Below are 10,420 nucleotides of genomic sequence, written 5' to 3' on the forward strand. Positions count from 1 at the left end.
ACAAGTCAGGAAATAAATGTCCTCTAGCTCGATTTCGAGCCAGTGGCCACCAATAATGAAACACTGGTCCTGTATATTCCACCTATCTACCAGCCATTGCAAAAAGTCTACTTGGGCCCTCATGCCGGGTATGGCCCAGAATTTAAATAGTCTGCATGCTCTCAATGCATCCAATTAGGGTTTATGATTTATTGCGGCAAGGTCCATGTCCTCGTGCTTGTGTTCGCACGAAATAAGCATTTTGTATGTCCTACATTGCACAAAATACGTATTAGAACAATTTAGTTCGAAAATTTGTGGGTAGAAATGGAGAAATTTGAAAGTTTAAAACCTATTTCGCGGGGTACACACCTGCTAGTTAGGGACAATGCATACGTCCAAACTTTTCCCAAGAAATAGGTGCGGACCTCTGCCCCTTTCCCTTGTAGAAAAAAAGTCGGGGTTAGCAGGTTCCACATGTTGCGCCTGCGAACCCCCACGAGCGGTTTTCTAAACTAAGTTTTCCCTAAAAAATCAAAATGGAAGCCTAAAAACGATATGCAAATGGTTAAAATGAAAGATAAGTATGATGTGGATTACCTAGAGCTGATGCTTTTTTATTCCAATGGACAAATTTTTTGTAATCTTCACAGGAAGTTTCTTACCCAAAAGCTCTCTCTTCTCACTCTGAAGTCAATCGGTAAAAATGAATTTACAAAAGCCCTTTTTATAAGCTTTTTTGAATAAATGAATTTTAAATTTGTTTATTTTTCACTTTAAAAAGGTAACTTTTTGATGAATTTTTATTTATTTTAAACAGGTATGAGTAATGTTTGAGTTTTTGTGCAGAATATTGGATTTTTCAAGGAAAATTGATCATTTTCAACAAAAAACATTGGAGTCCTCTTTAAGCTCTTTTCTGACTCGTAAAATATGAAAAGATTGCTGAGTTTTTCCTTTTAAGCTCGTTAAAACAGAATTAAAAAGATGGTCCAGTTACATCTCTTTTCTGACCATATAAACATGAAAAGATTATCGGGCTTTTGTCATTTCAAGTTCGATATTGGTTATAAAACGACGTGTCATTGATATTTTTTTTACTTTTTCGGATCAGAGACACTAATTATGAAAAGGACTCATTGATTTTAATGGTCAAGCGGTTCTATCAAGTATTATTTTATACTTTTTCGGGCTTGGGAGACACAAATTTACAAAAAAGGACAACCATGGAGTTTTCTTAAGTTTTTCTTTTGACTCCCTAAAATTGAAAAACACCGAGTTTCTCCTATACTGGACTCACTAAAATTTAACAGTAAAGGAACTGTTCAATTTTAAATAGGAACGAACCACTCCTTCTTAGGGTTTTAATTTTAAACTAAGTTGGACTCATCCGAAGGATGAGCTTATAACCAAGAAAATGTTATCCTCCTCAAGCTTGTCAAAAATAAAGAGGTACTTGCCAAAAATGGTGGGGGAAAAGAGAGAAAAATGAACCTGTTTGTTATACTTTGTGTTTTAGAAAAGCATTTAAACACTCTTGAACACGACAATTTTTTTTCACTTGGGTTGGGAAATCATTTTCCTAATCGTTAATCAAACCATATTGAAAGTCTTCAGCCGGTTTCTGGGTATTAGCTTTGGGTCAATTGTCACCAAACCATATGCAGTGTCGTTATGTGTTCAAGAGGTCAATTCAAATAAACCATTCATCTGAAAAATATTTGTCATCCATCTTGACCATCCCTGAGTTAGTCCTTGCCAAATATATTTCTTCAAACTTGATCTATGATTTCGTGTTGTGGGCTTGCCTACGACGGATCGCTTTCTATCGACCTCAGCTCATTATCTAGAAAGATGATCTAGAAATCGTCAGTACCTTAGAATCTGCATGCCTCAATGGCCGGTTTCTCGCCTTCGATGACAGGTTGCATCATTGACCTTCGATGAAAGGATTCTATGACATGTTTGACATCAGCTAATCTATTCACATTTCATGGATTGTACTGAGTACTTTGAGAGCCATTGACATTACTGGTGGTTTCTCTCACAATTGTTAACAATTCACATCATTGACTGGTAATCAATTGGTTCCTACCATGTTCGACTTTGACACATTCATTCACATGGATAGAATCGTACTAGTTCAGGAAGTAGAAATCAAGACCCTGGATCTAGTTTCCGCCATCCAGGCTATGAGGAATTTTGTTATTCATTATACAATGGACTATTCATAAACAAATGGATGTGCCCATACTGTGTCTACATATGTCTATACTTGTGATTTATTACAAAATCATTCCTATATCAGAGCAGTTTAGTTAGTTTTCTAGTCAGTTTTGATTTGAGTATGGGAATGCCTACCTCAGCGATGATATGTTCACATATATATATTTTGTATTGAATGTTTTTATAGGTTCCAACCAGGGTGTCCACGGGATGATCCTTGAAATGATAAAGTACTTTACTCTTCTTAGATGACAAACGATATCTTCATCTATTACAGACTTCGCACTTTAGGGGATAATCTATTGCACAAAATATTGTCACCATGACATTCTGCAATTAGTGTGAGTATATCACCACTCATACTTTCCTCCTTGGCAAGCCTTAAATCTCAGTTCTTCATGTCAAGCCTTGAAAAATAAGAGAAAGCCCTTAAAAGTCTCCAAAACTCTAGTTCCACACTTTCTCTTAGCATTACCTACAGTCCCGCACCTACTGGTCATGTCCCCTGCATACCTGACTGCTCTGTCTCTGTGTAATGGGTGTGGACCCCTGTAAAAGTCAAAAAGGCACAAGTACATTCTTAAAAACTCATTTTGACTCATTTTTGGAAGCTTCTAGAAGGAATCTTGAGGTGGCAAGTTTTCTCCTTTAAGGTTCATGCATCCCATACCTTAAGGAGCTAACCCCTTGATGTGAGGAGCTTATCCCTTTGAAGGAGGACTCTATCCCTTCATAGGTGGACCTGTAACCTCCTTCCTTTGCACTATAAAATGAAGCATTGGGCTGGTTACTCAGGAGGTTGAAAGCTGAATATTTTTGAGCTGAAATGTTGTTGGAATTTATTCTTCCTAATTGAGCTTGAGAGGAGAGATTACATACCTTTTCTGATCTCCTTGGGAAGAGTGTGAGGCTTGTCAAAGTGGAGGAGATTCCTGTTTGGACCCTGGGAGGAGCTTGTACAACATCAAGGCACCAAAGGTTGTAAACTTCTTCTTTTTTCGAAGTTAATACAATCAAGTTTATTTTTCTCAATAAGTTGTGTTTTATGGTTTATTTCATGGATTCCTTAATCACCATGATGAATATGATTTATTATATTGGCTATGTAGGTGTTATTTGATGTGTGCTTATTTGTGATTGCAAGTTCTCAAAAGGAAACTCATTCGAACGGTCAAAGCATGGCTGCCACAAACTAGCGTTGGACTTAAGGTAGGGTCTAAAACACCTCTTGGTTTTTATTAACAAATCGTAATATATTTAGAGAAAGGTAGATTTGCTTGTCCTGCTTGTTGCTAGATATCTGTTGATACTAGGGAGATCAGTCTTGTTCACAAGAATGATTTATCCTGCCAACACTCCAGCTTTTAATAGGGTTTCTTTTTAAGTTATAGATAAATATTATCAAAATCAAACATATTTTTTGGCTCCAAGAGATATGGATAATTTAAATGATAACAATCATATGCTTTTTTCTCAATTTGAAATGTAGGGATACATTTTGCAGATTTTACTAATAGATATAATGAGGGAAATAGTCCATGAGGAGAATCTTCGGGTCATTGTGATTGGGGAAATCTTTGGAGATAGTAAGACTATTTAGGTCCAAATCAAAGATGACATTGATTATTGTATCTCCTTAAGTGTTGGTAGTTTGAATTAAAGAAGGAAAAATAACTTTGTTGGTGTTTATGAACATAAGATTACACTTTTGTAGGATCATGTTCTAGTTGGGCAGGAAAACCAAGAGGAAGTCAATTCATATACAAAGATGAAAAAAAAAATCTAGGCATGTTGATGATAAGGTCCATGGAGAGGATATACACTATGGAGACATTATGGCATCTAATGAAAAGTAGATATCATAGGGAGGAATCATTTCATAGTGGAAAAGGCACATGAGCTTATTAAAATTTGTGCCATACGATAGAAATAGTGTGACTGATACAAATATAGATGTGGAACATCCAAGTATCAACCTCAAATTTTCAACAAATAAGTATCTCAGGTTTTGACTCTCCCTTTCGACTAATACTTGCAAGCATGTTTGTTTTGAAATTCAAAAGCATTCTTAACTAATAATTCTAAATGACTTAGAGGAAGAAAATGAAGATGATGAAAACATTGGTTACTCTCTTGTTTTGGATTTTTATAGTTTGGATACTTTGGGTGAATATGTATAGTTCCATTAAATTGTTGTGAAGCTCTACAGGAGGCGTCGTAATTTGATTTCAATGCCATTACCTTACCATACTAGTTGTAACGAAGAATCTCATTTCACACTAACTTAATCTACAATGATATGGTAATGGCATTTTCATGTGTCTGATGCATTCCAAGTAAACTGGAAAACTGCTTAATTTGATGTTTGCGTAAAACTATACTACCATTGGTACTTTGTTTCTATTCTAAATTTATTATTTCTTCCTCTTCCAACAATTCTTTAGTAATAGGTTGTAGATGTTCATTAAGGGATCCAACTTCATGCAACCTTTTGCATGCCTCCAAGCATACAAGTTTCCTAGTAGAATAAAGTCTCTCATTTGGAGAACTCATGACCTCCTAAAAATGTGCATTTTATGGAAATTTCAATATGCATTCATAGTAGTCCTACCTTGCTCCTTTTTCCGAGTATAAACTCGGGTCTAGGTGAGTAATATCTACACCAAAAAGAATAGAATTAGTACATATCCAAAAACTTACATGAAATAGACCATAGTAATAAAAATGGTGATTTAAGTCACAAAACCACAATTCTAACCTGGATCACCACTTAGAATATTTGTTTTGAATCTATTTGAGTTTTAATCATGTTGATCGAGTTTGAGTTGGATGACTAGGTCATAATTTAAAGTTTGAATCAACTTAGCAAGTATAAGTTGTAAATTAAACCTTCACATGACTTATCTGTGGGTAAAAGCATTTTTTCCTGGGCTTTTTTTCATTTTCTATCATTCGTTTGAGCTAGTTTCACCTCTGTCAAGTGAAGAACAATGACTAACATTGTCATTTTTTTCCATTTGTTTAACCTAGCTTTAACTCTACCAGGTGATGAATAGTAACAGATAGTGTCACAAGAGGTCAAACTCATCAATCTATGGCTATCCACAAATGTTGTTGGACAACTTGGGCATAAGAAAAAGTTGGGTTTTACTCAACAATCATTACAGGCCTATTTTTAGCTCTTCTTCACCTTTTGGGGTAACCCTATAGGCTACTTTCATAATTTCCTAACCGTCAATTATTATCTAGGATTATTAGATTCTTTTCCTAAACAGAACCCTTTAGAACCCAAATCCTAAACAACAGTCTTTAAACCCTAGCCATAAATAGAGTGAGCAACAAACATTCAAAAAAGTACAGAAGAAAGATAGTGAAAATAGTTTAGGAAATTTTCCTAGCATTCTAATATAACAGATGAAAAGAGAGTGGACCTTTTTTTCTTCTTGACTTCACCTATTCTTGTTATGAATGTGCTCGAGCTTCAAGAACCAGCAAATGTGAGGGAAGTTGTATACATGAAAAAAATCTATTGACCTTAGTAGACTTCTTCAAAATGATGTGAATGATACCATTTTCAAAAGTGGGAAATATCATAATAAGAAATGACACAATGGATGCAAAGATTAATCATAATTTTTTTTTGACATGGCATGTATTCAAATAAATTGGATTGCAATGACTACTATGGGACTCCATGGTTTATAGGTCCTCAATATGTTGGTCTTGATGATGAAATGGAGATGGAAATGATAAGTATGGGTGATCCTAGTTTGTATGATGGATATCTTCAAACCAAGGTTCTCATCTTGATGAACCTAGGTTCTAACATGGTATACTTGGATCTGGTCCTCACCCACTTTCATTCCATCATACTTTATCAAGAGGAAAAATGGCCCTTCATCTTATAAGAGGGCTCCTTCTGAGATTATATATAAATATTATCTAAAGAAAATGGATTTTTTGGCTCCAAGATATATGGATAATTTAAATGATAACAATCATATGTTCTTTTCCCAAGATTCAAATATATGCATACATTTTGTAGATTCTACTAATATATGTAATGAGGGAAATCATCCATAAGGAGCATCTATTGGTCATTGGGATTGGGAAAATATTCAGATATAATAAGAATATTCAGTTTCAAATCAAAGATGGTGTTGATTCATGTAGCTCCCTGGTTGCTAGTAGTTTGAATTAAATAATGAAAAATAGCTTTATTGATGCTTACACACTGAAGTTTACACTTCTATAGGATCAAGTTCTTGTTGGACAGGAAAACGAATAAGAAGTCAATACCATACAAAGATGAAAAAAGTGTTTCTAGGCATGATGATGATAACGTCCATGGAGAGGATATACATTATGGAGACAATGGGGCATCTAATTAGAAAGTAGATACAAAGGCCGGAATCATCGCATAGTAGAAAAGGCAAACGAGATTATTAAAATTTGTACCATCTGACAACCATAGCGTGGCTGATACAAATAGAGACGTGGAAGATCCAAGTATCAACCTCAACTTTTCAATAAAAAAATATGTTAGGTTTTGACTCTCCATTTCAACAAATACTTCCAATCATGTTTGTTTTGAACTTCAAAAGGATTCTAAACTAATAGTTATAAGTGACCCAAAGAAATAAAATGTGGATGACAAAAACATTGGTTATTCTCTTGTTTCATAATTTTCTATTTTGGATACTTAGGGTCAATGTAGTGTCATTCAATTCCTATGAAGCTTTGTAGGAGGCAACGTAGTTTGATTGCAATGGCGTTACTTTACCATACTAGTTGCAAACAAGAATTTAAATTTACACTAATGTTAATATACAATGATATGGAAATGGAATTTTGATGCGTTTGATGCATTGCAAGTAAATAGAAAAACCAGTTCATTTGATGCTTGGGTATAACTATACCTACATTGGTAATTGTTTCCCCTATGAATTTGTTATTCCTTCATATGTTAACAATTATTTAGTAAGAGATTGTTAATGTTCATCAAGGACTACAAATTCATGCAACCTTTTGCATGCCTCCAAGCATACACGTTTCCTGGGAGAATAAAGTTTCTCATTTGGACAATAATGACCTCCTAAAAAGGTGCATTTTGTGGAAATTTCAATATGCATTCATAGTAGTTGTCCTCCCCTTCTCCTTTTCTTGGTATAAACTTAGGCCTAGGTGAGTAATATCTGCACCAACAAGCAAAAAATTAGTACACTTCCAAAGCCTTACATTAAATATACCATAGTCATAAAAATGGTGATTTAAATCACCAAACCACTTAGGATATGACAAAAAAACAACAAACTATACACAGCCTCACCATCCATTATCCTTGAAAAAATAATACGCAAATCCATAAGAAATTTTAAATGAGATGTCCTGTGGTTTTGATTAATTTTAGGCAAGTATTATGGCAGAGTAGGCTGTTTTGGGTGGTGTTGTTGATCTACGACTACTCCCAGTGCTAGTGCTATCATACAAAGAAACAAATGCTTTCTGCAAAACCCTTGTTGGGAAGGAAGAAAATGTGATGTCATTATTATGACTCATACTATTGTTATTTTTTTTTATGGATCTTGGACGGTGTCTCCATCCATGTTCAATAATACCATTCATAAAGTCATGTTGAAGTCCTGAAGAAGCATTCTTGCACTCACTAATAGAATGAAGAACCTCTATCAATAAGCCACATACTTAACTCTCCCCTGTAATGGGTATCCAAATTCTTTGGTGATGCCTCTCCTTAACATTAGTTATGTTTCCTACTCCAAGACCCATATGAGTATCATCATGATCATCATGATGGTCTCTAGACATAGATAATTTTATAGGGGAAAGTGATAACTTTCCACGAAGGAGCTTCAATTTTTTGCATAAAAATATGAGACCAATGGCTTGTCTTCCATCAATTCAAAGTTACCTTTACCTCCAAAAAATGGTGTATGGAACTCAATAATACCAAATACTCTTTTACCAGAATTTTTTATCAGAATGATGAGGCAGCTACAAAATTCTTGAAAAGAACCTAAGGTCTACCAAAGAGGCTATAATGTGTAGCCAATGGTGGTACCCATTATGGAGTCTAAAATATAGTATGAATATGACCCATATTTGGTATTATGATGTGGTATCAGTGTGTAGGGTATGTATTGTAGATATTTTAACTACAACTCATGTATAGGAATTCATTATTTTGTCTTTAAGGTGAGCATAGATAATGTTACAAAACATTTCAATGTAAGTTCTTAACATGTGACAGAAATGAAATGGCTCCAATGTAAAACTACTTTTATTTTTGTATCAATAAGAAAGTAATCATTCTCATGAGAAGGAAAGTAATGTTTTTTAATCCTCTTATTGATCTATGATTCTATCCTAAGATCAAAGTAGATTGTTTTGGAAACAATATAGTTTTGACATCAATTTTCAAATTTCTTAGATATTCGACAAGCTATTTTTGAAAAGAATGAGTGGACTCTTATGCATGACACCTCCTTTGTATGGTGTCTTTTTTTCATGGGGATGTTGATAATGTGATCAAATTTAGCATTCGCATGTCCTATGGGGCCAAAAAACTATATTGTGGCCTAATGAGGCTAGTTCTTTTGTCCCAAGGTAGATTTTAAAAATGTTTAATCTTTCATGCTATCCAAAGATACCTAAATTCTAACCTAAATGTTCTAATAATCTTAGAATATGTTGAAAGAAAAACAAATACACCCACATATATACATTCAGATTTTTTTGTCAGGCTTCCTTTTTTTTGTCATGGTTGAGGAAGTGTTCCCTACCGCTATTTAGGGGTTATAAAAAATTGTAGATGGATTTATAATGCTTAAATTAGAGTATTTGGGTAAATAAGTTATGAGTTAACTGTATCTATTCTACAAAAGCTACCCAAGGCATGCATATCGAATCAAACTCAATCACAATCACAACCACAAGTGGCCCAGAAGGAGAAAGCATGTCATTGGAGAGACTTGAACCGTAGTTAGGGGTGGTATATACTAACACCCTACTTTCACTTACCAAGAAATCCCCCATTGACAACATTTAGATGTTTTTTATTACTACACAATCATGGATTTTTAAAATTTTATATTTTCCTTTCTTCCAAACATTACAACATATCAAGGCCTTAATCTACTATGGATAATCCAAGTACCAGTCCTGTCAATAATGGCCTGGTTGGAGTATCTGATGTTTCTCACCCAGATTTTAAGAACTATGGAAAGAATGAGGGAGTCACAAACAACATATTATCAGCTTGAGATTTATAGGGGATACTAGTATTTGGATGTGTTTCACCATGAATAGTAGTACACAAACATCGTGAATCTTGTTCTCTGTTTAATGTCCCAAGGGATAGATCAACGTGATACTTATTATATAACATTTCAATAACTATAAGGCCCTATTATAATAGCCATGGTGAAAATTCAATGTAAAAATATATAAATACCACGGATGATGGGACACATATTCCAAGTTGAATGGTGGGCAAGACATCCTAGGGGGTGTTCATTTGGTCATTTATGGTGAAGGAAATTGGCAAAGGAAATGGCTAAGGTATTAAAGAGGAAAAAAGGTATTTTGGCACATTATTTATGAAAATAATGGAAATTAGGAGAAGAGGAAGTTGAAAGGTCGCATGTTTCATGTGAGGAGGAAATTGAAGGAAAATAATAGAAAATTAAGAAAATATAGGCCTCATTAATAAAAAGGCTTCTAATGATCAGTGAGAAAAACTTGGTCAGTTCAGTTTTGGAGCTCTCTCAATATTCTCTCTCTCTCTCTCATACTCTTGGACACTTAGATTTTTCTTGGAGCACTTTGGCATTGGAGCAAGAAAGGCAAAGAAGGAAAGATGAAGCAAAGATGAAACAGGGAAAGGTAGGATCAAGAAGCTACAATAGGATTTATTGTGCGTATCAACTTGCATGTGTATTTTCCTTGCTAGATTTTGCATGCATGGGATTGCATCTATTTCTTTTCTACCATGGCATGGGTTTTGCCAGGTGTGATAGTATTTTCACCCTAGCCTTTCCATTTCCTAATAGCTTTGATAAGATGGGTTCTCTCTTGCGTTTTGTGGGGGATGGCTGGATTGGATTCGAACTTGAGTGGGGTGGATCTCCGAATTAACAAACATGGTGGTAGTGGTCCCTCAGCTAGACTAAGGATGCACAAACCCACTTTCCTAGTA

This window comes from Pinus tabuliformis, chromosome X, assembly GCF_031772625.1.
Source record: "Pinus tabuliformis cultivar Carrire ecotype Pingquan chromosome X, CPIR1, whole genome shotgun sequence".
NCBI classification, from domain to species: Eukaryota; Viridiplantae; Streptophyta; class Pinopsida; order Pinales; family Pinaceae; genus Pinus; species Pinus tabuliformis.